This window comes from Motacilla alba, chromosome 4, assembly GCF_015832195.1.
Source record: "Motacilla alba alba isolate MOTALB_02 chromosome 4, Motacilla_alba_V1.0_pri, whole genome shotgun sequence".
Taxonomy (NCBI): Eukaryota; Metazoa; Chordata; class Aves; order Passeriformes; family Motacillidae; genus Motacilla; species Motacilla alba.
Window position 1 is genome coordinate 32,143,753 of NC_052019.1, and position 27,087 is coordinate 32,170,839.

The 27,087-nt window shown below is 39.1% G+C and overlaps 1 long non-coding RNA gene across 1 annotated transcript in view; it reads left to right on the forward strand.

Annotated features, from left to right (window-relative positions):
• The first annotated feature begins 790 nt into the window (after window positions 1-790).
• Window positions 791-27,087, forward strand: part of LOC119700049 — a 45,158-nt gene continuing 18,861 nt past the window's right edge. Inside the window, exons 1-2 of the long non-coding RNA XR_005256643.1 lie at window positions 791-880; window positions 3,480-3,672. This is a non-coding gene — a long non-coding RNA (uncharacterized LOC119700049). The remainder of the gene's footprint in view (window positions 881-3,479; window positions 3,673-27,087) is intronic.

The window sequence follows — 27,087 nt, forward strand, 5'->3', positions numbered from 1 at the left end:
AAGAGAACTATTCTATTGCTGTGCTCAGAGTAGAAGAAATAAGAGAGGAATGAGGGTGAAGAAGCACTGAGAGAACACAGTGGCAGACTTCTGTGAAAGCTCTGAGTGACTGTTTTTCTGGGCAGCAGGGGAGTGGAAATAGCACCCAGTTAGGAGTTTTACCCAAGAAAAGCTGAAATTTAATAGAGCTGGCTGGCTTATGTCTGGACACATACAGAACTGGTAAGAAAACATTATCATTAATAGCTTGTGCAAATTTGAAATGCACTTATTTGTTTATCTCATTTGGCACATGTACAAAAACTGCTCTGAGTGCACGTGTATGACTTTAATTCCTGTGGTAGAGAATTATAAAATCACAGAAATGTTTGGGAAGGATATGTGCAAATCATCTAGTCCAGCTCTGTGCTTGATGCAGGCTGTTGCCAACATTCACTTAGGAATGGACCTCCTTGGTAAATCTGAAAATTTTGTCCACAGCACCTCCAACTCCTTATCTACCACTCCTTTTTATTATGGCGCTATCAGACGCGCAAATCTTATTCGGCTCTAACATGAACTCAATCAGGGAACGTCGTCAGGAAGGAAAAAACCTTTTACTTCTCCAGATTTCTTGAGTTTAATCAGGCATTGATCCTGTCTAACATAGGCTGCGTGACTGTGGATGCTGGCACACAAATGGTAAAAGAGCAGATAGGAGCATTCAAGGGGAACTGCTTATGCGGCGCAGCTTTCTAATGTAACCACAATGCTTGCAGTTTGCCAGTATAAAAAAAGTGAGATCATTCTTGTTCTCCCCCTCCTCCTTGGCCATGCATTTCCATTTTTTCTGGTGGCCATAGCAAGATGAACTAGAAGAAAATAAACATCACCATAAAGAGTAAGTAATTACTGAATAGTTTATTGAATAGCAGTGCCAGTTGGGACAGACTTGTATGGAGCTGCTCTTTTCAGTGGCAGGTAACCATTTAATTGGCTTTGCTGCAATGAAAAAATTTCATCTCTGAAGTACAGTTCCATTGCAGTTTATCCTTATCTAAGTCAGAGCTATCGTGGTCTGTCCTGGTATTTTTGCAGCTGAGCAGGAGGCTGGTCCAGGGAGCTTTGCAGCCAAGAACTAAGCTTGAACTAAACCCCAAAAAATCCTGCTTGTTCTCCACTGATTTCAGGGAGTTGATGTATCTGAAAATGAATACTCTTATATACAGTGAGTTTTAAACTTGTGGCCTGACCTGATGCTAGTGTGCTGGTACATGCGGTGGGAAGGGGAAGGGAGGAAGGCTGGATTGGGAATCCATGTCCTCAGACATGGACAATGTCCATGATTTCATTTTTCATTTCCTGAAACATATTATTGATGTGACTTTTTGTGTTCACAGTAGGTCTTGAGATTATTGTAAAATGATGAAAGAGACCTGTCTTGTGTGTAAACATGCAGGGTCAATATTCTGTGGCTCATTCTGGACTCAGTGGTTATTGAATGACAGCTTGTGTTTGCAGGGACTGACTCAGTGACTGAGATGGTCTCTTCCAGTCTTACATTTTTAGCTGTACCTTTGATAAGAGTACCCTAGTGTTAAAACTGTTAAGAACTCGTTTTTCTTAATTTGACATTAGTTAGCCATTTTCTAATTTGTTGCATTTGGTACTATTCCATCATTCACTGCTGTATTAGTTTAACAGCAGACTGAGAGAGAAAGAAAGAGAGCATTTTTGCTCTTAGTTGTGCTAAAGATTTTCCCCAAATGCAGCCATTAGAGACCAGCTGCAGACAAAACAGCAGAGGCAGTTGATTTTTCAACAATGTTAGATTTTGAGCTCCTGTCTGCAGTAATTAATTAGCTCCATTGCTGAGCCGGCTCCCTGCGGGACTGCACGATCATTAGTGCCAAAGTCAGGAAGGGAGCATGAACTCCCAAACCCCTGAGAAACTACTGCAGCAACTCTTGTCATCTGTAGAGCATTTCAAGAACATTTCAAGTGACACTGGTAGAAAAGATTCAGTTTCTCATCTGTATGAAGGCCTTGCTCAGATTCAGTTAGACTGCTGGCTGGGACCAGGCAAATCTACTTCCTGGGCAAGATTTTGTCAAAGGCTCTCTAAAACCCAAAGGGTTGCTCTCAGCTAATTCATCTTAATTTTGCTGATATGTAGAGAGAATTATAGAAGACTTGAGAGTCATCAGGGTACAAATCAATGGTGATGTACAGTACTGGGACTGCTGTGCCAAAAGCTAGCCCAGAACCAAGTATCTGTCAGCTAAAAGTCAAACTTGGACACAGCAGAGACACAAATGAACCCAAACATGCCAAGCTGAAAGTGCTGGCATGAAATTACACAGCTTCCTTCAGGTGCAGAAAACCAGCAGACACTGAGATTATTTACAAATCACTTTTATGAATTACTTTTTGTAGGCTTGGGATGCAGTGTAATATAGTTTAATCTCTTCTCTCATTCCCCATGCTTGTTTCAGAAGAGAACAAGAAATTTAATCCAAACAAAGGATTAAGAAATTTCAATAACTGGACTACTGCCATTATCGAAACAATGGCCCAGCTCTTTAAATGCTTGTTCTTGATTGAATTGAAGTCAATGACTACATCAGAGGGAGCAGAACTGGAATGCAGAAAAGAGGAAATGAAAAGTCTAGAAGTGATACACAATTATTTTACCTATTATGCACTTCTAGCAATGCATCGCGTAAACAAAGCATCTCTGAGAAAGGATCTCTCCTCACTGGAGAATAAAGTTAGGGAAAAATTTTGAGAGATGGACACAGGAAAGAGAAATGAGATTTAATATAGATAAATGTAAGGTAATACACCTGGGAAGAAATAATAATCATCCTGTATACAAAAATCAGGAGCTACTCTTTAGAAAACAGTAATAGAGAGGAAGGCCTGGGAGAAGTGGTTTATAATTAATTATTGCAGACAGGAACTCAAAACCTAACACTGGGGCAAAACCCAAATACATTCTTATTCTGGCCAGCACCAGAGGTTTGTTTCTACAGTGAGTGCACAGGGATCAGGCAACAACACAAGCAAAATATTAAACTTATGATGTTATTAATACCATTTATAAGCTGCAGACTTGACTGCTGATACCCAAGCTTGTGGTTTTCTTTTTGCTGAATACAGTAAAACAATAAAACGTGTCTAAGATAAAAACTCCTGATGAGTTTGTAGAAGGGTACCTTTTTTTTCCTTGTCCTCATATTTAAATACAGAACTGTGGCTTAAAACTTATGAGATTTAACCAAGACAAGATGGTGGAAGCAAACCCCCTTTCCTAAAGAAAAACATTACATTTGAAAACAGTATAGAGAAAATTAAAACAATGTAACAATTCCATAACTCGGTGAAAGAGAATCTGTTGGCAAGAAGTGAAGGCCAAATGTAGAGAGAAATGTTGGTCAGTAAATGCATTTAGCAGGTAGAAACCAAAGATATTACAAGTAATTGTGTTCCACCAAAAGCAGATGAACATTACTATGCTGAGAAGACAGTGTCATGTGAAAGCCTGCCAGACAACCCAGACGGAGTGCCATGAAGAGCTGTCTGATTGCAAGACCTGATGGCTGTGTATTTAGAAGTTCACAACTTGATGATCAGAATGAAACACAAATTGATTCTGGTCCTAGAAAAGGAAAAGAGGAAAACCCTAACAAGGTATAGTATGTAGAATATTGAAGATTTACAGGACTATTTTATCTTACTAGTGCTGTGAGCTAGTATCACACGGTAATCCTGTCTTTGATTCCTTACAGGCCATCCTAGAAAGATGGCACCTCTCCCCACTCTAAGGCAGCCTTGGAGTGGTATCATTTCTTCACAGGTTGGGTACAGCTTGGGCTCATACCACCAGGCTGTATGCAAGCACAGAAAGAGGCATTCATTATCCTGCAGGCAACTTTTCCTCCTCCTGGGAAAATAATGGTGGATCATTTCTTAGAGCCCTTTATGTGAAAAAGATTTTTTTTTTAAATAAAGTGCAAAACCAAGTAACTATATTTTAAATATGAAAAAAAAAAAACCAAAATATAAAAGCTCTCAAAACTGACATCTCATCTACTATCTGAGAAGGCAGATAAAGCTACATAATTAGTCAGGGAAGGATCATTCTCTTTCTCCCTGCAGCCTCCAGAGGATAAACTCCAGATAAGCCTTTTGGAGACTGCAGAGCTTCAACTGCAGAGGGTTTTAGTCTGTGAAAGACGTTTGGAGCACACAATAATTAGCAGCTCACAGCTGAATTTTGCTAGCTGTCATAGTATTTGTTGCTGTCACTGCATGAAAGTACTCCTATAAGTCTCCTGAGTCTTCCTAAATGTGTGCTGTAGTCTGATTTGTCCACATGGAACTTTTTAATAGAAAATTTGGTCAGTGTACAACACTTAAAGGCTTACAGCAAATCCCTTTTCCATGGCAGAACACCACCTGGACAGAATGAGAAAATAAAAGTTCTTTTCTTGGACAAAGTAGGAACTCCTTTACTCTTTATACTATATCCAGGCCCTTACAAGCCAGGGGGATTCAGTATGCTGGGAGAATCAATGGGTAGCCTGCTAATCCAAATCCACATCTTCTTTGTATCCCCAAATCAGTGCTCAAGAGTTCTGGCAGAAGACAGGCCTTTTCTTAAGACTTGCCCTTCATCTCTGCTTGCTCACAGTTTTTAAGTCCCAGTGGGAAAACTGTAGAGACGCTGGGAAAAAGACAGAAAATATATTGTAATTCCTTTAAACTCAATTGAGATTCACCTCTGTTTTAAGAAAGCAAACACCAAGAACTGTCTGAGTTACCTTGAATTCAGTTGTGCTTAAGTGTTTCAGAACTGGTACTGTTTTTGAGATAGTCTTCATTACTGCATCTTTCCAGACTGCAATCTCAGATTTGTATTAATTTTTACCAGTATTTCTAACCTTTAATTACAGTTCACTTAATGGTAGATGCACTTGTGCTGTCTCTTTTCGCATCCAAAACAGCTGTTCAAGTTGTTAATATGCTAATCTTTTAGCAGTTGATATCTGTCCTGTTACTGCTTTTTATCTTTTTCAGGTATGCTTGGCTTACCTTTTGTTCTCAGCTCCCATGGTCTCTCTACCCCCTGCCCAGAAAACCAGCTGCCAGGAGCTTTATGTAAAACATATATGCACTTAAGAACTCTTTCATTGTCTTTCTGTCCAATTGCAAAGGTCATTTTCTCAGCTCATTGTTCCAGTCCTGTCACTCCTCTTGTTTTGCACAATGCCATTGGCTCCCTTTCTTCACTGCATGAAATACAGACGACTTCTCTTTATTTTCAAGCCATGTCTGATCTACATCACCAAGAGGTATCCCTCATTGCCATTATACAAATGATACCAGTATTTTAAGGCAGTCTTGTACATTCACTTCCATGCTTTCATCCATGCTGCTGATTATGCATAGCGCAAAATCTGTGTAATAGCCCTGAACCCTTCTTTCTCTTCTTTTTCAAGCATCAGGTCTCTGCCTCGAGCTTTGTCAGAGTCTGAGCATACATAACTCTTTTGCTGGACATGCTTTTTCGTATGAACCAGTTATAACTTCTTCCAGCTCATCTTCTCTCTATAAGGCACTTCAAAGGCAAAACAGTTTGTTGTTTTTATGTCTGTACAGTGCAAGCTACAGTGAGGATGGGTTTAGGTTTGGTTTAGGTGTAATTTTAAGAGTAGTATTAACAATAAAAATGCAGTAAACCAAATTATTTGTCTTGTTTCCAAGTCTGTAAGATACTTCCAGAAGTACTTCCAACATAGGCTGTTTAATTTGCCATGCCAAAGTTGCTTAAGTCTGTGGATTCCAGGCATAAATTTGCTGCAGGGACTAAGAGAGAAAGAGGGGTACTGGAACTGTGCCTTTTCTGACAGATGACTGTTACTGGCTTAGTAGAATTACCAGAATGCACCCTGAGGGGCTGTAGTCACTCTGTTTGATTCACTCAGTGAGAACCATGCTCAGCATGGAGTGATGGGGGCATGGTGCGGTGTTTTACAGGTCCCCTACCAGGATCATAGCCAAATTTACCCACAGTGCTGACTGGACAAACATCTGGCCACATTTCTTTTAGCATGGAACTATGAGTGGTTCTGTAAAATTCTGTTTTATGGAGAGCTAATATAAAATGGCATTTCTCCCCCTGTTTCTGTTCCTTTTGGAAATTCTGTTGTTTTATCATCTCATGTGAGGGTAGAGTAAAATAAAGAATATAAGGTAAAGGATATTCTATTATAAGTTATACTTTTCAAAAACCAATTAAAAGGGTTAAGACAGGAGCAGAAATTAGAATAATAGTCAGGGTATGCAATTTAAGATTCTTAGAGACTTAAAATATCACTGAGAGGTGGACAAAAAGCTAGGGAAATGGGATCTACATGCTTTCAATATTTAGCAGCTAGAAGATCACATTTTCATTCATGACCATAAAGTGTCTGTTTTATTCAGGAAAAATGAGTCTTGTCAAATAGCTTTCATATAGTTCTTTGGCAAGATTACAAGTACATTTGATAAAGATGACTCTATTGACATAATACACTGGTTTATGTAGGGCATTTGTTTTATTCTGTGTGGCAGCCTACATTAAAGAGATGTATGGGAAGCAAAAAATTTAAAAAGTGTTTTTCTATATGGTTGTTTGCCATGTCACAGCTCCCTGCAATATGCCTGGCTCCTTTCTGTGTTTTTACTTTATTGCCTTATAATGCCTCTAGTTTAAAAATACCCAGTCTTTGCATAATGTCTAGCATATTGAAGTATTCAGAATACCAAACAATGGGCACAGGAACCAAACCAGTTTGTCAAGGATCTGTCCTTTTTTAGTTACACCTCAAAACTCGAAGGTCGTCACATTTTCTGTATTTTATAAAATAAGCATTATCAGGTTCCTAATTGAATGATCAGTGATGCAGCCATGCAATAAAGCTCATGAACTGCTGAGCCCAGTGCAGGCCATGACTCCATCCAGTGCACAGTGGATAAATATACATTTAAAAATATCCAGCTATCATTTTCATGCTGTTGGACTAATCACAAGAGAGTCTGTGGACTGAATAGTGAAAGGGTGAAAACTACTCTCAAAGCCCCCAGCAAGAGTAAGCCCTCAGTAGTGTGAACACATATGCCAGATGAGAAGAGAGAGCTTCAGTTCCTCTGCGGTCTTGATGAGTCCCTGATGCCATTCACTGATACTGAGTTATACAAAGTTTAATCTCAGTGATGTCAGTACAATTCTCAGCACAATTCTCAGCAGATGTCTTGGTAATTTCTCCATGCAGGCAATGAAATGCAAAACCATTTTTTTTTCCTAGCACTCAGGGACAAATAGCACTGATAATAAAATGTCTCTTGTCTACTAGTCTGGCTACTAGGTGATGGGCCATGAAGTTTCAGAGTATTTATGCTTTTAAAAGGTGGAGTATACACCCAGTAACTCTAGTATTCAGGAAGACTTGATTCCCAAACTGCAAACCCTATTATTCATCCGGGTATTAAGTGTTGATTCTACCAGGTACATGGTAAAAAGGTCTTTGACTTAAGTAAATCAAATTACATACACACTCTATGAGTAAATCACACAGACAAAACCTCTGACTACAGGTGAGGAAGGGTCTCTCCTTCATCTGAAAAAGTGTCAAAGGCTACACATTATTGTCTTTTTAGTCATGAATGTGTAGAGAGCTGGGGCCCTGAATATTTGGTTGGTGAGAGTAGGAAACAAGCCAGTACAGAAATTACTTTTTGTAAGATCTGTTCATCTGACAGCAGTCAAAACATTTCATTTTCTTCAAAAGTATATTTTGATTGAGACAATACTATAAGAGCAGGCATTGTATATTTAATTTTATTAAACTTAAAATCATGCTATTTGCTATGAGAGAGACAAAATTAAATACATTTTTAGTGGTTTGTAATCATCTGGTATCTCCTAAAGTAACAAAGTGCAACCTGAATTTTGTTAAAGAAAGTTTCTTGGGATTGTGAATGTGTCTGTAACAAGTGACTAGTGTTATCAACAGAGCTTTTAAGTGAAGGCTTTACTGTTATAGGCTTGTCTGACTTGGATAACAAACTCTTAGTATTTCAGCCCATAAATCCTGAACAGAAAGATAATATTCTCTTGTGTCTCTGACAAACTAAAAGAGAATCTTTGTCTGCAGAGCTCCCCAGAGTTAACACAGTACTAGTTAAAGATTTCACCATGGTAATTACTTTCTAGGGTCTGTCAGTCAGGCAGTTTAATGTGTGCAGAATGGGCTGCATCAATTATGTGCAGCATTACTGTTTTACCTGGTTTCATGCTACTTGTCTATCAACCTGACCATAACAGGTTCTGAATATATGGACCAATTTATCATAGAATTCTAGAATGGTTTGGGTTGCAAGGGACCTTAAATATCATTTAGTTCCAAACCCCCTGCCATGGGCAGTGACACCTTCCACTAGACCAGGTTGCTCCAAACCTCATCCAACTTGACCTCGAACATTCCAGGAATGGGGCATCTACAATTGCTCAGGTCAACCTGTTTCAGTGTCTCACCACCCTCACTGTAAATATTTTTTTCCTAATATCTAATCTAAACCTACTCTCTCTCATTTTAAAGCCATTCCCCCTTGTCCTATCATTACATGTCCATATAAAAGGCCTCTGGCTTTCCTGTAGGCCCCCTTCAGGTATTGGAAGGCTACAAGTAGTTGTCCCCAGAGCCTTCTTCAGGCTGAGCAATCTCAATTCTCTCAGCCTTTCCTTATAGGAGATGTGCTCCATTCCTGTGATCATCTTGCCATCTGTCTTCTGGACTCACTCCAACAGGTTTGTGTCCTTCCTATGCTGGGGACCCCAGGGCTGGATGCAGCATTCCAGGTGGAGCCTTGGCATCTCACCAAAGCAGAGGAGAGGATCAGAATCACATCCCTTGCTCTGCTGGCCATGCTGCTTTTGATGCAGCCCAAGACGTGTTTGGCTTTCTGGGCCATGAGAGTACATTGCCAGCTCATATCCAGCTGCTTATCCACCAACATCCCCAAGTCCTTCTTGGCAGGGATGATTTTGATCCCTTCATCCCCCAGCCTGTTTTGATATCAGGGATTGCCCCAACACAAGTGCAGCACTTTGCACTTGGTCTTGTGAGATTCCCATGGCCCAGCTTCTAGAGCTTGTCCAGGTCCCTCTGGATGACATCCCATCCCTCAGGTCTGTCAACAGCACCATTCAGCTTGGGGTCATTTGCAAATCTGCTGAGGGTGCACTTGATCCCTTCATTTATGTCATTAATGAAGATATTAAATAGCACTGGTTCCAGCATGGACTCCTGAGGAACTCCTTCAGCCATCCAACTAATTCCCAATCCACCCATCAAATCCCTCTCTCTCCAATTTAAAGGGAATGATGTTGTGAGGGACACTGTAAAAGGCTTTACAAAACTCCAGATAAATAACATTTGTGGAGCTTCCCTTGTCCACTGATGTAGTCACCCCATCAAAGAAGGCCACCAGGCTGATCAGGCAAGACTTGCCCTTTGGTGCTAGGTGATGCTAGGTGTCTAAAATCAGCTTCCTGTCTTCCATGTGCCTTTAGCATAGCTTCTATGACAATCTCTTCCATGACCTTCCCAGACACAGAGGTGGTCATTCCTAGGGTCCTTCTTTCTACCCTTTCTAAAGATGGACACTGTAGTTTCCCTTTTTCTCGTCACCTGACTAGGGACTAGGGGACTTCACCTGACTGCCATGTTTAAATGTCATGGAGAGTGCTTTGGCAACTACATCAGCCAATTCCCTCAGGACTCTGGGATGTACCTCTTTGTGGCCCACAGGCTTACGTACATTCAGGTTCCTCAGAAGGAACTTGATCTTTACCATCAGAGGGACTTTGCTCCCCCAGTCCTCATCTGGCTGTCCATCCACTCCAGAGGTGTAGGAAAAGAGGTTGCCATTGAAGACTTAGGCAAAAAAAGTTGTTGAGTAACAGTCTTTTTCTGCTCCATTGTTACCGATTTTATGTGTCAAGTTTGAGAAGAAATTTGTTTTTAAATAGCAAAGCCAGTTGGAATCCTGCAAGTTTTGTGAATATGGAGAGGTGGTTAGAGAGAAGCTCACATGGGGGTTCCCATGGTGCAAAGGTTTTGAAAAGGGCTCAGCTATTGCCATTTTCCTTAGATACTCTGCATCACCAGTTGGTATAGGTCTAACTCAGAAATTACACATCATGTGCTGTGTCTTGCCGTGCTCAAAGGTAGGGGACATGGTGGACTAAAATGTACATGAAATGATAGCTGTCTAGTTTTAAAAGTGCTTTTATCCACTGTGCACTTAATTTAGTCCAGTTCTAAATTAGCAGTTCATGAGATTTATACCATGGTTGCATCACTGGTTCCTGTGTGCTTTATTCAAACAATATAATCTAATAATACTTCTTTTATAAAATAAGGATAAAGCAGGTCTAATCTTGCAGTTTTGAGGTGTAATTAGAAAGGGACAGATCCTTGATTAAATTCTGTGGTTCTTATACCTGTTGTTTTGGTATTCTGAATACCATGAGACATTAGAATTGATGCAAAGATTGGACTTTTTTAAAACATGAGTTAATTGAGTATGCTTGCCAATGTTTGTGAAGGACTCTGGCACTCAGTTGGAGTGCTGACATTGGCTTCAATTAGTGTGTGATGAGTCCCTTTGTCATTGAAATCATCATGTTTAAAGGTATAAATAGGCAAAGCAATTGGCTAATAAAATTTAAAGCGGAAAAAAATCAGTTTTAATATGTTTGTATGTAGCTCCTAATAGGAGCTAGGTCATGACTTTTTTCAGCACAACAGTTGGAGTCACAGCTTGGAGAAACTTGAGAACATCTGTTATTTCTGTTGAAAAATACAAGTACATTGAGAAACTCACACCTTTGAAATTCCTTTGTGGGGGTGGAAGACGACTCCTCCCCAACACAAAGCTGATTTGCTCAGGATTTGGAAAACATTTGACTAGTTCATCCTTTAGGTCTCTCATAATTCAGACACAAATGTTCTTTGGAGGGAAGCTTTGAAAAGGTTTTTCTTGTGAGGTTTGTTGATTCCAGAAGGAAGGGCTAAAATGATTTACACATTTGCAATACATAGAAGTTAATTTTACATGTAGGCTTCTTTAGTTTGGAAAATACATGAAGTTGCTGTCTTAAAGAAAACAAAACAGAAGAAATCTAGTTACAATTGATCTATGATCCAACACTTAATTTCTTTTGTACATGCTATATTTTTTTTGTAATAGAGTTTGGGAAATCTGTTTACATCTGTAGCAAGTCCTAGGGACAAGGAAAAAATCAGTGGAAGCTGAAAGCATTTCTTATCATCAACATACCTATCAGGTATGTTGATAATGTTGCATTCCTGGGCATATACATCACAACACATCATTGAAAAAAATTATTTATTTATTTTTAAAACCCTATGAAGATGGATGCTCTTTGCCAGCATACACCAAGGACTTAATGTTTTACTCACGTATTCTCTTTACCCTTTAACTAGCATCAGCCAACAGGCCTGTTTTGTGGGCTCTTGAAAAAGGTGACAGCCATTTGAGAATGAAGATTCCTGGGCAGGCTGATGTGCCTCAAATGCCAAGGAGAGCATATTGCTTTTAACTGCAGGCATACTAGGCTGTCTAGCAGGCAGTGCCTAGTAAATAAAGGAGGGAACAGAGAGAAGGTGGCAGAAATGTGGGAAGAGGTGTAGAGCATGGAACCTAGAAAAATATCTTTCGGTGTGAAAGGACGTGAGAGTAAGAAGTAGAAAACCATTATAAGGCTGTTGACTGGAAGCAAATAATAACTACAAGTGGGAATGGGGATATCTATGAAAGTGTTCTGTGGCCTATTCCCATTTTCATCTCTAGACTAGGTGTCTGTTTAGGTGATGTGTCCCATGACATATGGATTTTCTTGCAAGTACTGTATAATGTAACAGTTTTGGCAGATGGAAAGCTGCAATTCCCCTTGAGAAAGCTAATCCATTGAATAGAACGCGGTAGTTGAACAATAACTCCCCAGAAACTCTGCAACAATTCACCCAGAAGAAGTTTAGTTATAGATTAACCCCAGATAAGGGGATTGATTGGTTAGGCAAACTAAACATCAATTCAGTTTAACTCAGCATAATAGATTCTGTTCTACTTTTCCTAACAGAATGGAAATAGTTCAGGAAAATTGTGATTTGGACTTTGTTTTCCAGGGAAATACAAAGCAAAACATTTTGTAGAACCTTCCCAACTTCCTCTAAATCAAACCATATTCTGTGAAATTTATATTAGGTTCAGTACAAATGAGCAAATGACAGATAACTTAGGGTTTTCTTTATTTTTCATGTTGGTTTTTGTTTTTTTCCTTTTCTAGCTTGTTTCTTGTAGCTTAATATATTCTTCTGGTGATTCTATTTTCTTCTGCATGTGCAGTATCTGGTTATCTGTCTCATGCAACAATCCATGTTTCTCTCTCACATCTTCTTGATGCTCTTTCCTTACTATCTTCCTATACCTCCATGTGATGCCTTGCTAGTTTTCCTCATTTCTCTGTATTTTTTTCTCTTCATTTCTCTGCATTTCTCTTTTCTCTTTATCAAATCAACCAAAAGCACTCTCTAATGTGTTTTTCTAATGTTATTTAAAACTGCAATTCCAGCCTGATGTTAACTTCTCATTTTCTATCTCAGAATCACATACTGAGTCTTCTCTTACATTGTTAGAAAGCAGGTCCTTCAGTTTCTTTCCCTGTTCACTCAGCATTACCCATGATTTTAGTTTTCTAGATCAAGACTTCTGGGGTTTTTTTCCTCAGTTACTTTCTTCCAGCTTCAACTTTGCCCCTAGGAGGAAGAACAAGATAGTAGTTTTGCCTCTTGGATGGCATTCCTCTCTATATGAGTAAGGTTATTTCTGTTCTTGGTGGTGTTTAGTCATTAACAGACAGTTTGCCTTGCAAATGTTTGTCAATAATTTGGTTAAATAGTAACAAAAAGTAAACTTTGTGGTTGCAAATCGAAAATTCCTTCTCCTGCAGTGGTTCAAGTGGTTTAGGCCATACATAAAAGGGAATTTCAGGTTACAGAGTAAAGTATTTATAAAAGGGCTTTTTAGCATGAACATGTGTATATGCTGCAAGAACAATCACAAAAAATATTCCTATTAGGAAGTACATATAACAACTAGAAGATAAAAGTTGCAAGTTATCTTATTAATACTTTAAAATATATTAAAATAAACTGAAAGAATGCACACATTAAACTTTAGACAGTACAAAGCTTATTTTTCCCCAGAGAAAGAGAAATCATGGCCAGAGTACAAGAGTAGAGATAATTAGAGATTTGTTTCTTTTCTACCTCCCAAGGTAAGGCTTAATCCTACAGTAATCTCTTTGTTGAGAGCCAAGTGTTAGTCAAGGAGCCTGCTGCACAGATTTAAAACCAGCATTTAGTTAGATGTTTTCAGTATCTCGGAAGCAGCTATACTGTGAATTTATAGTCTGTGTTTGTTTTTTATTTTGTCCTGCACTGTAATGCACTGGCATGGATTCATCACAGATTTGCTAGCTTGTATCGTGATATAGAGTGAGACTTCCAGCCATGAGCAGCCAACCTCCAGAGCCCTGCTGTCCTTTCGTATGAGCAGGGAGTTTGTGCTGGGTGCACAATGACTGGCACACTCCGGCAATGAGCATAAACCGATTATCTCAGAACAATTTTGCCTTTGAGCATTTCAGCTTCATGCTGCCCCATCGTCAAGCTTGCTCTAAGGATAAATGCTGAACAAATTTGGAGTTTGTTCCAGCGGGGTAGATATTAGACAAATTGGTCTTCTGTCTTTTTAATTTCCAAACTTTGGTTTGCATCCCTGTTGTAAGTTTGTTGGCTCCTTTAATTCCCAGGTGAGATGGGAAAGAGAAACATAGCAAAAAGAGAAATACACATGCTGAGGTTAAGTTTTGGGGTTTTTGTTGAAGGTCCAAAGGTTAGATCTACCAATGGATTTAAGCGGTATTTATGTATGTGATGGTAAAATTTGCAGTCAACTGAAATTTTGCACTGAAGGATCAGTAACCCACAGGTGCTGCTTCTCTGATAATAAAGTTTGCACAGACCATGTGCCATGCCCAGGGGTGTTTCAGACTTAGTGGTGATGGAGACCTCTCTCATCTATATAGGTCCCAATGATGTTCAACAATGAGATTTCCTTCATAACTGGAAATTAATCCTGTCACCATTCTGGACTTAATGAGCTCAGGATCCATGTAAAACATAGTAGCTCAGGAATAGTGGTACCTTTTAAGAGAAGAAATATGGAGCAAGGGGTATTCTACAGGTTTCGGAGAACAGCCACAATACTTAATAAACCAGTCTGTGGGTATTTGATTCATACTTAGCTGTGTAATTTTGATACAAGTCTAGAAAGAGAGGTGGGTGATCTAAAGACAAGTGTCTCTGGAAGGGATGGATGTTCAGAGGGTGTGGGTATCCAGGTGACCCTGTGTGACACAGGTACATTCTTACACAGTGGTCTGAAGGGTCAAGTAGAGATAGGGTAGAAAAAATATTTTGCTGCTTGCTGGGTTGACTTGCTTCACATATTTTTTGTTTATGTTTAAAATGAAGTTGACATAGAAAAGTTTTATTTGTTAGAGTAGTGAAAATGGAAGAGTGGCCTGTACCCTCTCCTTGTTTATCCAAGGGCTTAATGATTAGAGCATTATTGCACACAGTAGGTTCACAAAGTCTGCCTGCAGGAATTCAAAATGCAATGCCTTAATTGTGAGACTATAAAATGCTCAAGTATTCTGCTTACTGAATTCCCTGTACTGAAGTTTTGCATGAAACGATTAAATATGCTTTGGATCAGGAAGAGAGAGTGTGTCACTTGCTGGTGAGAGGACTCCCAAAGAGAAGGGACGGTGGGGGAGCTTGATTCTTCCAAATAGTTGACATAGGATAGTTGCCAAAAGAAGGACTGAAATTCATGTGCATCCCCCTTGAGCAGATCTAACCGCCAGGCTGCAGAAGTTACTTCCTTTACATGCAAAAATTAAGAACTGAGCCATTCAATTGTGTGCTTCCATAGTGGGTTGAGGAGCAGCTCCTCACTGCTGTTCCTGAACTTGGTGACATGTGGTGGCAAGAGTATTTTGTGTTCAGTTTTGCAGCATTTAAGACAAAAAACTTCTGTTTTATTGGGGAGGGAAGTGGTGATGTTTCCTGTTGGGCGTGCTAGTATGGTAACTCAGCAGTTTCCACAGGAACATACCTGTTCACTGGAAACTTCTCCAGTGTAAATGGCATTCCTAGTCAAAAGTGAGTACATGTCATGTGTGTAAGCATTCACAAACAACTGGGACACTAATTTGAAATCTAAGGGACAGAGGTCAAAATCAGTTTGAATAGAGTCTCTTTGATCTCAGCTGAACAACCAAAACTATTTATTCTTCTGGAATGAACAGGTCTATCTGATTTTATTCCTGTAGGATTTTAAAGCATAAGGGTCCATCTCAAAGCAAAAAACCTTGTGTTTCTGAAACCACTGCAAGTCTTAGCAATGACAGAAAGCAGTCTGTTTCCTGCCTTCTTCCATGTAAAACGCAATCTAAAAATTCCTTAATGTCTTCTGTACACATTACAGAAGTCTGCCCTCTTTTCGTGATATGGATGAGAAGTTGTTGTGGGATTGGCTCACTGCAGAGGTATAGCCCTTAATTAGCAGGAAGGAAGCTTAATGGAGCCTGAGGACCTACTCTCAGCTGTGCCTGGGGGTTTGAGGAACCTGTGGAGGCAGCTGAGGAGGTGGGCAGGAAAGACCTATGATAGAAGAAAACTCCTGTAGTGGAGTTAGTGATAGTGCTTGGCTGCAAGAAAATCACAGTGCACATGAACTGAGAGGAAACATGGAGCTGGAGGAACCAAACAGAGCTGGAATTTTACAGTTTGTGCTTTGAGTAAGGAAGGGCTGGGCTCAGATGGGAGGTCTGCAGAGAACTGTGCCATGAGAGGGGCAGACCTACTCGATATGCAGTGGTGTTTGCCAGGGGATGTGAGAGTTGAGAAGTCTCTGCTCCCCTGTGAGAAGTGTTGCAGCAAGGCCTTAGTGGGCACTCAGAAGGAGGCTCACTTCTTTTTTTTTTTTTTGTGATGCTTGCCCTTAAATCCTGGCTGAGGCTCCAGTTTGCACAGTCCAGCAGGATTTGTATGGCAGCACTGGTGTGGAAAGTTGTTGTTTGCACATAGAGATTAGATTGAACAAAGGGAAAAGTTGAGTGGTTTCTTGGAAAGAGGCTGATACCTTTGATCACTTGCCCCACAAATAGCATTATCTTTTTTCCTTTCTGAAAAAAAAAGATGTAGCGAGGTCCATGCATACCTATGGCACAACAGTGGATGCTACATAGCTTTGGTATTCATGTTTCTAAGACAGTTCTTTTTTGCATTTTCTTGGCATTCATAAGCAGTGTTCTCTCTGTCCCACCACCCCCCCGCCCAGGTATGTGGAATGAGTGCTTATGGATTTCTTTCTAATGCCTGAGATAGAGATAGAGGCTTTTGAAACTCTGCTTTCCAGAAGAGATACAGGAAGCAGAGCTGACAGACTGGTCATGACCAGTGGGAACTTTTGACTTGTTTGCTTCGTAGGCCTGACTGAACCTGGAATTTGTGACTTAAAAGATCTGGTGATATATTCCCCATGTACCTCACCAGACAGTGCAAGTAAGGGAGCTGGTTTGTGTTTTTTTTTGTCCACACACTTCTAACTAGCTTCAACTCTCAAAAAGAGATAAAAATTATGTAAGGTTTTCTCCTCTAAGCTAATGGATTGCTTCTATAATGGCATTGTGAGGAAGTCTGTTGGTTACCTGGGGCCTTTTTGTAGTTGTAGAGTTTATTGCCCATGACACAGAACATGTCTTTCATCATACTTTTGTGGCGTAAGGGCTGAACCTTGTCACAAAACTCTTGCATGGGACTAAATTAGGCAATGTAGGTAATTGCAGCAGCAACTGTTTTGAGCTTGCACGTTGTCAGGTGGAACTTTGCCAGATTGTTCTGGTTCCATTTAGAGGTAACTTAAAAAGGAAGCATTTCATTTACTTAGAGAAGATCAATCCCACTCTTGTCTAGAACAATTATCTATTTTGCAAAAACAAAATGGTCTCCCTTATAGCTGGGATACATATTTTGTTTTACCATATAAAGTTATTCAGCTGCTTTTTCCCTACTAATTTATAAATGGGATTTTTCTTCTTTCTTTACTCTCAATGCTTTTAAGTGGCATATATTAGAAAAGGTGCTTGATTTCTCTTGTGGAACACAGCTGAACAAAGAATCGTTGCTGTTTGTCTTCTAACCATTTGTCTTCTTCCATGGCAGATACTGAAATATTAGCTTCTGCTAATTTGCAGAACTGACATATTCTAATAAGGAATTCTAATAAAACTGGCTCATTACTTCTATTCCTTTTAAACATTAAATTTAAATTACATGCTGGAAACAATTGTATTAGAAACACTTTTATAATTAAGATGTTATTAAGAGTTACTAAAATCCTCCTTATACATACTTATGTCATCTTATACTTTCATCTGTGTGTCTTAAGGCTCTAATGGCACTAGAAAAAATATCTCACAATGCATCTCTCTGTAATTCCCAGTGGTATGCTGAAAGATAGTATTAAGAAGATCATTAAGAGCATAGTCTCTTTATGTTCCCATAAGCGTTCCATTAATTTGCATTTAGCTGTCTAAACTACAGCAAAGTTAATATTTACAGCAAGTTAATACCTTGCTAATAGAAATGTGAAGCATGCTTATTCCTCCTGGTTATTAATTCTCCTGTCTGGGCACAGATGTGTTTTCATAGGATGTGTTTGGTTGCTAGATATGTGCTGATGACAAGGGCACCCAGAATCTTGCTGGGCACACTCAATTTATAAGAGCATTCTGTCCTAAAAGCTTGTTGTACACCAAGCTGTGAAGCCCTTGTTTCCAAATGCCCCTGTAGAATGGTGTTGGGAGCAATGGCAAGCAGGCTTTACTGTAGATAAGCAAAGTGTATGGATTGAAGAGCAACAGTGTTGGTTGAGCCCCTGGGATGTGTACAGCTCCATTTTGGAAGGCGTGCATGTCCTGTGGGTCTAGCAGTGGGCCTGAGGTTACAACCCAGGCACGGAGAAAAAGAGATATGTGTTTGTCAAAGCAATTAAATTAGGCTTTCTGCACTTTTGGGCTGTGTTTGGTGATCAAAAACTGGAAGCACAGATTTGGATGAAATTGCAGGATTCCATAAGCTGGTACTCCAAGCATGAATCTTCTCTGCCTGTACTACCAGGCTGCTGCTTTTATTTGCTGATAAGGAAAGGAGCAATGCTATAATCTTTCCAGATGTGATGAAACAAATATTTTGCTAGAATAAAACATATTTGCATCTATTTGCTACAGTCAGAAGAGATGTGTTTTCTTCCATCAGATGGCGAGGCAGTAAATTTCATTGGTTCAACTTGTTTCTCACTGCCAGCAGCCTTCTGTGCCTTCCAGATCTGTTTTTGCTGAGACCATTTCTAATGTTCAAAAGTTGGAAGTGGTTTAAATCTGCTTGTTTAAAAGCTGTCAGAAAGCTGACGAGAATGAATGTTTTCTTTAAGTAGCCCCAGGCTTCCCATCTGATCGTGGGCTGTGCTCCTGGTAGGAATGGGGACCCAGCTTAAGACCAGAGAAAGTTGAGGCAAGTGTTGTTACTTAGCAAAACATCGACTTTTATTGTGCACTGGTTGGAGCCCCAGTGAACTTTGGTGATAATATTAAATGCGGCTTTCTCATCAGGCCCTTGGGGAAACTCTTACAGAAGATTTTAATCTTTTCTTTCTGAAGGTCCTGAGGATCAGGCACGAACACTTTGTATGTTGTCATAGCATGTCTCAGAGCACTGCTGCATTTGTGTGAAGGATCACTGAGCAGTCATATCCTGAAAGGGAAAACAAACTCTCAATTGCTTTTGGTTGTGCCAGCTGCACTAAGGTATTTGTTTAAATGAAATGCTATGCATGCAGAAACTAATTCAAGTTTTGAGTGTTCTACCTAAAATTTCTGTTTGCTTCCATAACAGCTGTAAGGATGAAATAAATGGAATAGTCTGACAGGAGCCATATGCCTCTTCTCCTGTTAGAGCTATAACCATCAGCTCATGGCACACTATTGCACTAGCAGTAAAATGGTTGTAAGCTACGTAATAAAGGTGTTCAGATGTTGGTATCTCATATGCTGAAGAAGAAGTCAAGCTGCATTTAATTGAAAATCTTTGAAAACACTCAGCTTAGGTCATGACATAAGAGAAATTGTAATGTAGGAGAAGTAAGTATAGTGCTAATATCAGTTGTAACTTTTTCTGAGGTATGTAACCATTTAGTTTTGTTTATGAATACACATAAACTGTAGCTGGAAATAACCTCCAAACTGTCTCTTATTTAAGTGGAAAGGAAACTTATTTGTGGGCAAACCACCTGGAATGGTTGTTCATCACTTTACTACTGATTCATCATGGTTATGCAGAAATATGCCTTTGCACTTAGCATATTCAAAAATGTAGCAACAGAGGACATTGTGTATGTGAATGATGTTTTTACGTGATTTGTTTAAAAGAACAAGCTCTGCTTGAGAAGAAGTAAATCTAGCAAGTCAGAGGGAGTTCATGGTACAGTAAATTATTCCAGCCTTCCTGGAAATGAATATCTGGATATGATAACAACATTAGCATAAACCCCCACCACTACAGTTATAATAAGCTCAAAGATGTTACCACAACCCTTTGCAACACAAACCTTTTTATTTTTGAACTTCTAACATAATTTAGATGACTGTCATATCTGACTTTTAGGAATTTAGGTAATGGCAAGTATAACAAATTCTAACTTCCATTGCCATATGTGTAAGCAGAACAGGGTTCTACTACAGCGTTACGGAACAAAGAGGAAATAGAAACTTAGCAGGAGGTGGTTTAATTTTGCTTCACTTGCATTTAGTTCTTCAGGCTTATGTTTCTCATTTTAGCTGGCTTCTGAGTTATGCCTGGCATTGTAGCATAAGGAAGGTTTATACAATTCTTAGAGCTTGTTCCTAAGTAATCTTTTAGAGACATGGATTTTCCTAATTGATTTTTTTTCCCAATCCTGTTAGGATAATAAAATGAAGGCAGCTATTCTTTACCTGAAGACATATCAACCTAGTGGCATTTGTCTTCAGATTAGGAATATAAAGTAGTAGGAAATTGATTAAAGCAAAATCTTGTATCCTTGCAAATGTTACCATTGTCGTGTCCTTCTAAGTTCTGGTTTGTGTTGATATTGACCTTGGGTGCGTCAGTGGTACCTGAGTCAGAAAGAAAGATGTCTATTATTACTATTAATCAATACCTACAGAGGAGCATCTGGGACCAATTATGATGTATTCTAAAGAGACAATCAGGACTATCTGGAATAGAAGAAATATTGGCAATATTACTTCATAGGAAGGAAGGAAGCACAGAGAGCTTAGCTTTCTATATCTAGTTGAGATGTTGCTGCTGTAATAGGAGATTCTGAAGTTATTTTTTTCTTTATTTTCCTTTTTTCCCCCTGCCTGGAGGTCTTGTTTAGAGAGTGATGTTTGATAACAGGGTTACAGCTGAAGTTGACACCAAAAGGTGTAATTTCATTCAGAATTGCTTATTTTGGCACAAAAATAAAATAAAATAAAAATAGCTAATGCAATTTAAAAAAATCTTTAGGATTCAAAGATAGGGGATAGGTAACAATGACTGTGATTATGGGGCTTGAGATTCATAGCTCACTTGTTATTTACTCTCTAGGATGCTAGTGGGATCCCAGAGCTATGTGTTATTGGAATTTATGGGCAAATAGCAATGTAGCAGCATGCTGAGTTGTTGGAAATGTACGTATTTGCAGTGTTTTGATGGAAGACTCTGTGGAAATTAATTTCCTAATTTGGTTTGGTTTCTTTAGTGCTCACAAATTCCTTGTGAGGCTATGCAAAATAATTTTGTAGTTTCTGCTAGAAAGTACAGAATGGCTGGGTATGTTGGAATGTAAGGGTTTAGTATTTTTAATCTTCTGTATGTGAAACTAAACACAGGCAACATGAGGGGAAAATGAGTTGTCCTTGGAGGTGTGTTCACCAGAGATTCTAGAAATCCAATCCTATTATGCAGTGTGTTCTTTTTGAGACGTAGGAGCAATGAAGCAACATATTTTTCTACAAAGTAAAAAAGTAAATTCGTGCACAACATAGTTTTGATTTATTAATAGGCATAGGATACCTATCTGAGCTGCTGGTGCTTGGTCAGAGATGAGTGAAAAAGATATAAAAAACAAAACACATACCCGTTGTTTTTCTTTTTTATATTTCGCTCACCTGGAATCCTGAAAAAAAATCTGGCATTAATAGGTGATCAAAAAAACTAGACCATTATATGTCTGTTAAGGAAAATATTGGAGCTGCTGTGTACTTTTCATTTATTCACTCTTGCAGTTACAGCAGGGGCACTGTTTAGATTCATTTTGGTTTATACCCCAGATAACTTAATTTGGTAGGGTTAAGTAGCGAATTATATGCTGCCTAAATTACTGATACTTGCTATCCTTGTGTAGGTTTGATTTTTATTCATCTCTGGATTGTACTTGTGGCATGTTCTTACTCTTTCCTGATTTATAATGGATCTCTTTATTGAATTATTGAGCAAAACTTTTAAATAAAACATCAAAGAATTTCCTTCTACTATCAGTTCTCCTATAGTCATTAGATGTATCTACCCTTAGGACCACTTTCCTCATCAGAATACTGACTCTGCTAGACTCATTGCTAAATGCACAGTGCACTAAAATATTCATCCAATATAGCCTTTTTTTTTTTTAAGTGAAACTATTTGCCTTATAAATATCCATAATTAGTTTGCTTGTTGCACAAGTATTTTCCACAGTAATAGTTTTGTTCTTTCTGACCACCTTAAATGTGGAATAGTTTTTATAGGTGAAGGAAAACAAAGTACTTGCAGAAAAAGTAGTTAAATTGCTTCTTAAAAGTATGTCTATTATCAGAATTAAGAAAAAGGCCAGAGTTTGCCTTCCAGCCATTGGTCACCTTCCATGTTCTGTGTGTTACATACTGCTTTCCTTGGTCTGCGGAGCCACTGAATCCAGACTGTGAATTGTGATGATTTCTCAGCAGTCCAGTTTGTGTGGAGGTCTAAATTTAAGCTCAGGACTTCTCCTTGCCAATTGTGTAAACTCTACTTGTTCATGCTTTTATTTATTTTATTTATTTATGTATTTACCTATATATATTTTTGTATATTTTTCCCATGGATTAAGACTGACTTGACTTTATGGTTCTGATTTCTATTATACAATTACTTTAGGCTATCTTTGAGTTTCTTGTCACTTCGATAGAAGCAGTAAGTCTTTTTTGCCTGGAGGGGGGTTAGTGTTTACTTTGCACATAACAAAACAAAGAGAAGGCACAAAGCCCTGTTCAGATCACCAAGAAATAGTTTGTAATGTAAGTTATATGCTTCAAGGATAGATGAGGCTAGTGGAAACAGCATTCAGTTTCTGAAAGTAAAGCAGATTCCTAGATTCACCAAAAAAAGAAAAAAAAAGAAGGAAATTTGGAAAAGCTTTGCATCTTTTTTAAAATGAAATTCCATAAGCAATATGTTTATATTGAAATGTGTAATTTCTGTGAGCATTATTTAAATATATATTTCTGTTATCTGGCTATTTTTGTGAAAACTTGAATAGCCTTGCTAGGATATCTGAACTAGAAAGCCCTCCTATTGTTTCTTGTTGTCTAATATATTTTAGTCCCTCAAAGGGAAAGAAGTAGAAAAACTTATTTAGATGCTGATTTTAAAAGAGGAGGAAGGGACCATCTTTCACTGTTTGCTCACACTTCTACAGACAAGAGTTTTTTGTAGTGTTGGCCTGAGAAGGTTTTTTTGTAGTCAAACATAATTTCAGTAAGTGCTTGGACAATTGATGAGGAAGCCATTAAATGCAAAGACACATCCTCTAGACTTAGGAAGCCCCTGACCTGCATTTATGTGAAAGCTGGAAAAGGTACTGAGGGTATGATACAGCATTATCTCCTTACCCTGTTGTTCTGCCAGGCTCTGACAGAAATAGGATGCTGGCTAAGCAGTGCTTTGGTGTATGGCTGTAATGTGTGCTCTTAATGCTCCTCGGATTTGGCCCCACCTGGGTAACAGAAGACTTTTTTTAATGCTTGGGCCTGTCGGTATGTTTTCAGTTGAAACTCTTTGAGCTCTTGGTTCTCCAACCCACACCCTTGGCCCCCATTTAAAACCAAAGTAAAGCAAAGTAGTCAAAGGCAGTTCAAGATGTATGTAGATACAGACTGCATTATGAATTCTGTGACAACCCCCTTCCTTAACTGCTTCTCATACCAAATTCTAACACCAGTGTTTCTTTGCTTTATGATCTAAATTATTTTATTTTTTTGCCTCCAGGGTCCTAGATATGTCTCTATAAATTAGGTTTGTATCTGTTTTAGATGCTCATGGCATGGCAGAGTTTGAAGTTTTCTGTATTAATTGTCTAATGCTTCATACACATAGCATTTCAAAGATGTTTTTTATGCTTTAGTTTGCAGCATTTCTGTGAGGCACATTCCCAAAGACAGTTTCTTGTCCCAGTTTGACCAGCTGACTATAAATCTTCCTTTACTGATGAAATGTTAGGCTGCTCTCAGCAGCCCTTAGCTTTCTATCAGTTACTGCTTCTTCCCTGAGCAGTTGGGAACTCCCAAATTATGCATTTGTCGCTTCTGTTTCATTTGCAAGAGTCATTCATTTCTGCCTTTAATTCCTGTTCCAACTGGCAATGGGGATTGTGGCAGTCCCAGGCTGTGCTGCAGTACCTGACACTGTAGATCCGTCTACTGAAACTTGAGTATTTTCAATCACACTCAAAGATCTTTTTCTGTTACTGGTTGTTTAGGTCACTTAGCAGGCTCTATCAGTGTATTTTCAGTCCTGCTGTTCTCTGATAGAAAGCTAAATCATAGGAAGGACAAAGGAGACATTTGTTTTTGTTATCTTTTTGCCATGGGAACATGAAAACTTGTCCATGGCCTGCTTCTGGTCTTGCACAAGACATGTAGCTTTGTAGTCAGCAGTGTGTCAGAAGATCCTGTTGCCTGCTACATTGGGAGTTCACGGCTGTGTCCAGCACAATTGCTGTACTCCTCTGACTAATTTCATTGCAGCTGCTCTCCTCAGCCCTGTGAGGATTGCTGGCTTTGCAGCTTGAGCTGTCCCAGATCAGCTGGAGGTAAAACCATGTTTTCCTGTACAAGCCTGAGAAGTTTATTTGCTGTATTTTGTGGAAGACGATGTAACCATGAGAAAGGTAAATGTTCTATGTGGTACCTGTAATATCATTTGAGCACATTAAGGTTTTCTGTGCTCTAGAAAATAATCAAAGAGATGTGACTGCTCTTTTATTAAGTGGGGAAAAGTGCCACAGCTACATGCTGACACATCTTTTCTTCACATATGCACTATGCCTCACATGGGCACAGTATTTAGGAACTCAGCTCCAGATCTTTAATCAGATGTTCCCAGGCTATATCTTTTCCCAGCCCTTTCCTCAACCCACCTCATTTCCAGCTTTTCACAACTTGGATATTGTTTAATTCTGATTCAGAAATCTCAAAAAGACTGGCATTTGTGGAGATGAAATAAGAGTTCAACAGGGAGCTCAGTGAACATTTCTACAAGCAGGACTGCTTGCAGAGGTGAGAGACAAAGGCTTTTCTGTCATGGTGCATGGAGGGATACTAGCAGGGAGTAGAGGAAGGGTAATGATTGTCAGTCCCCATCTTCCATACATCTGCTAAGAGCTGGGAAAGGGCTTCGTCTTATCAACATCATCAGAGGATGCATATGTGCTGCAAGAAATGTGAATATTAGACCAGAATTTAAAATTACAGCAAATAATAAACTGGATATGATTTAATGATGACAACAACAACAAAAAAATGCTACTTTCTTCAAGGGATTGCAACGGGAGGAAAGTTGTTTGTAAGAGACCAGACAGTGCCCATCCCTCTGAGTCTCAGTGTTGCCTATAAAGGGAGGACCAAATGTGAGAACATGAAATAGAATCCATAATCCAGTGCTTCATCTGAATAGGTTTATTAGGAATGCTGTGTTTATTCTGTCAGCTGAGATTTTTTTTTAAAGGAAGGCTAACTGTCTATTCGTTGTCATTTGCTTCATTTTGTCTTGTAAGACAGAGATGGACAAAAGTGACTTTTACTGATTCTTTGAATTTGTATGGAAGCTAGATGTGATTTAATTTACCTTTTTGGGGAAACTCCCCCAGTTAAAAGCATTTCAGCAACCTGCTGTCAGTGGTGTTCTGTATAACTGGACATATGGGTATGATAGTGAAATTCACTTGCACTCTTGAAGGGATATAATGCCCCATTTTCCCATTTACCACAATAGCAGAAAATTCTGTGATCATTGTCCTATGGAGAAGTGATAATTAGATAAAGAGAAGCATGATAATATGCTGTAGCATAAAGGGGTTTTAAATGAGTACAGATGTATTGCTCCTAACCACTGAACCTGTACTTTATGAAAATCATCACATGCAAGGAGCACTTTTCTCATCTCATGCCATCTGTGCATCTGGCAGAATATTACAGGAAACTCATTTGTACATTCACTTGGGAGTGTATCCTTCCCATTAAGAAAAAAAGCCAAGTGATTTTTAGATCATATCTTACAGTGAAGATACTAGATTTTAAGCAGACCACTGATGAGATGATTCACTTTTTTCCATTTTATTTCTAAGGCTAGAGTCTTGATGCCAAAATGTAGATACCAAAATGCAGATGCCAAAATGCCAATATACCAACAAGATGGTGTTGTTCACAATATTTTCAACTTCAGGGAAGATTTTAACAAAACTTCTGTCCTAAAGTTAGATTTAAATTCCAGACTCAGAGATTTTTACACTGGAGGATGGAGACAACAGCAATCTATCCTTACCATTCTTTTCCTGCTGGGCTGGATAAAATTTTGGCTTGTCCTTGCATACTACTGCTGTTCCTGTATGAGTAGCTTTGCAAGTGTACACCAGGCTCAGTAACATGTCTTTGTACAGTCCTTTAACTCATGCGGCTGCTTCCTTTTTCTACATGGAATTTTGTGCAAATAATACAAAAACTTGAGTATATTTCAAACTAGTCACTTTCTCAGTATCTCTTCCTGGGTACCATGTAAATTTAAAGTAGACTCTTGTGATAGGCCAAAGAATCAAAAGCAATGCCTGCTCAAGTGAACACAGGTTCTCTTCATATTGGGGAATACCAGTTTTAATCATCTTCATAATTGTATTCCAGCAGTTGGAACCTGAGCTTCTTCACTGACTTTCATTTAGGATGAAGCATTCTCTGTTTAAATGTTTGAGTCCCTGGATGGAAGTAGCCTTCACCTCTATGCAAACATGTTTGGAAAATGTATGATACTTTCCAGCAGATGCTTAGTGCCTTTCCAAGATACAGTCATCATCAATTAGTATAAAAGTAGAAATAATTATCCCATCATCAATTAGTATAAAAGTAGAAATAATTATCCCATAACCATTGCAGAGGCATGACATTAGAAGTCTCCAGGATTTCTCTCTCTCTGGGCTGATATGAAATGTGGGCTGACATTGTCTCAATCTCCCTAGCAGCGTTCATTGGAACTCCTGCACCCTTGCTTGTCTCAGCTATACCAAGTTTTGCAGTACATGGGGCATTACATGTGCTGGTGGATTCTGTGCATCACCCCTTTCACCTCTGTGGGCAGTGTCTGACTCTGAGAGTGCTGCTGGGTGGCTGCATTTGGTGAAGTGAAGGGAGGAAATTGCTGTCCTGCCTTCCCTCCTTCCATGTATCCATTCTTTCCACCAGAGCAGCCATGGGCACCTCGACTTGACTCCCTCCTCTCTGCCCTGCTGAAGGAACATGAAGAGATAGTGCCTTTC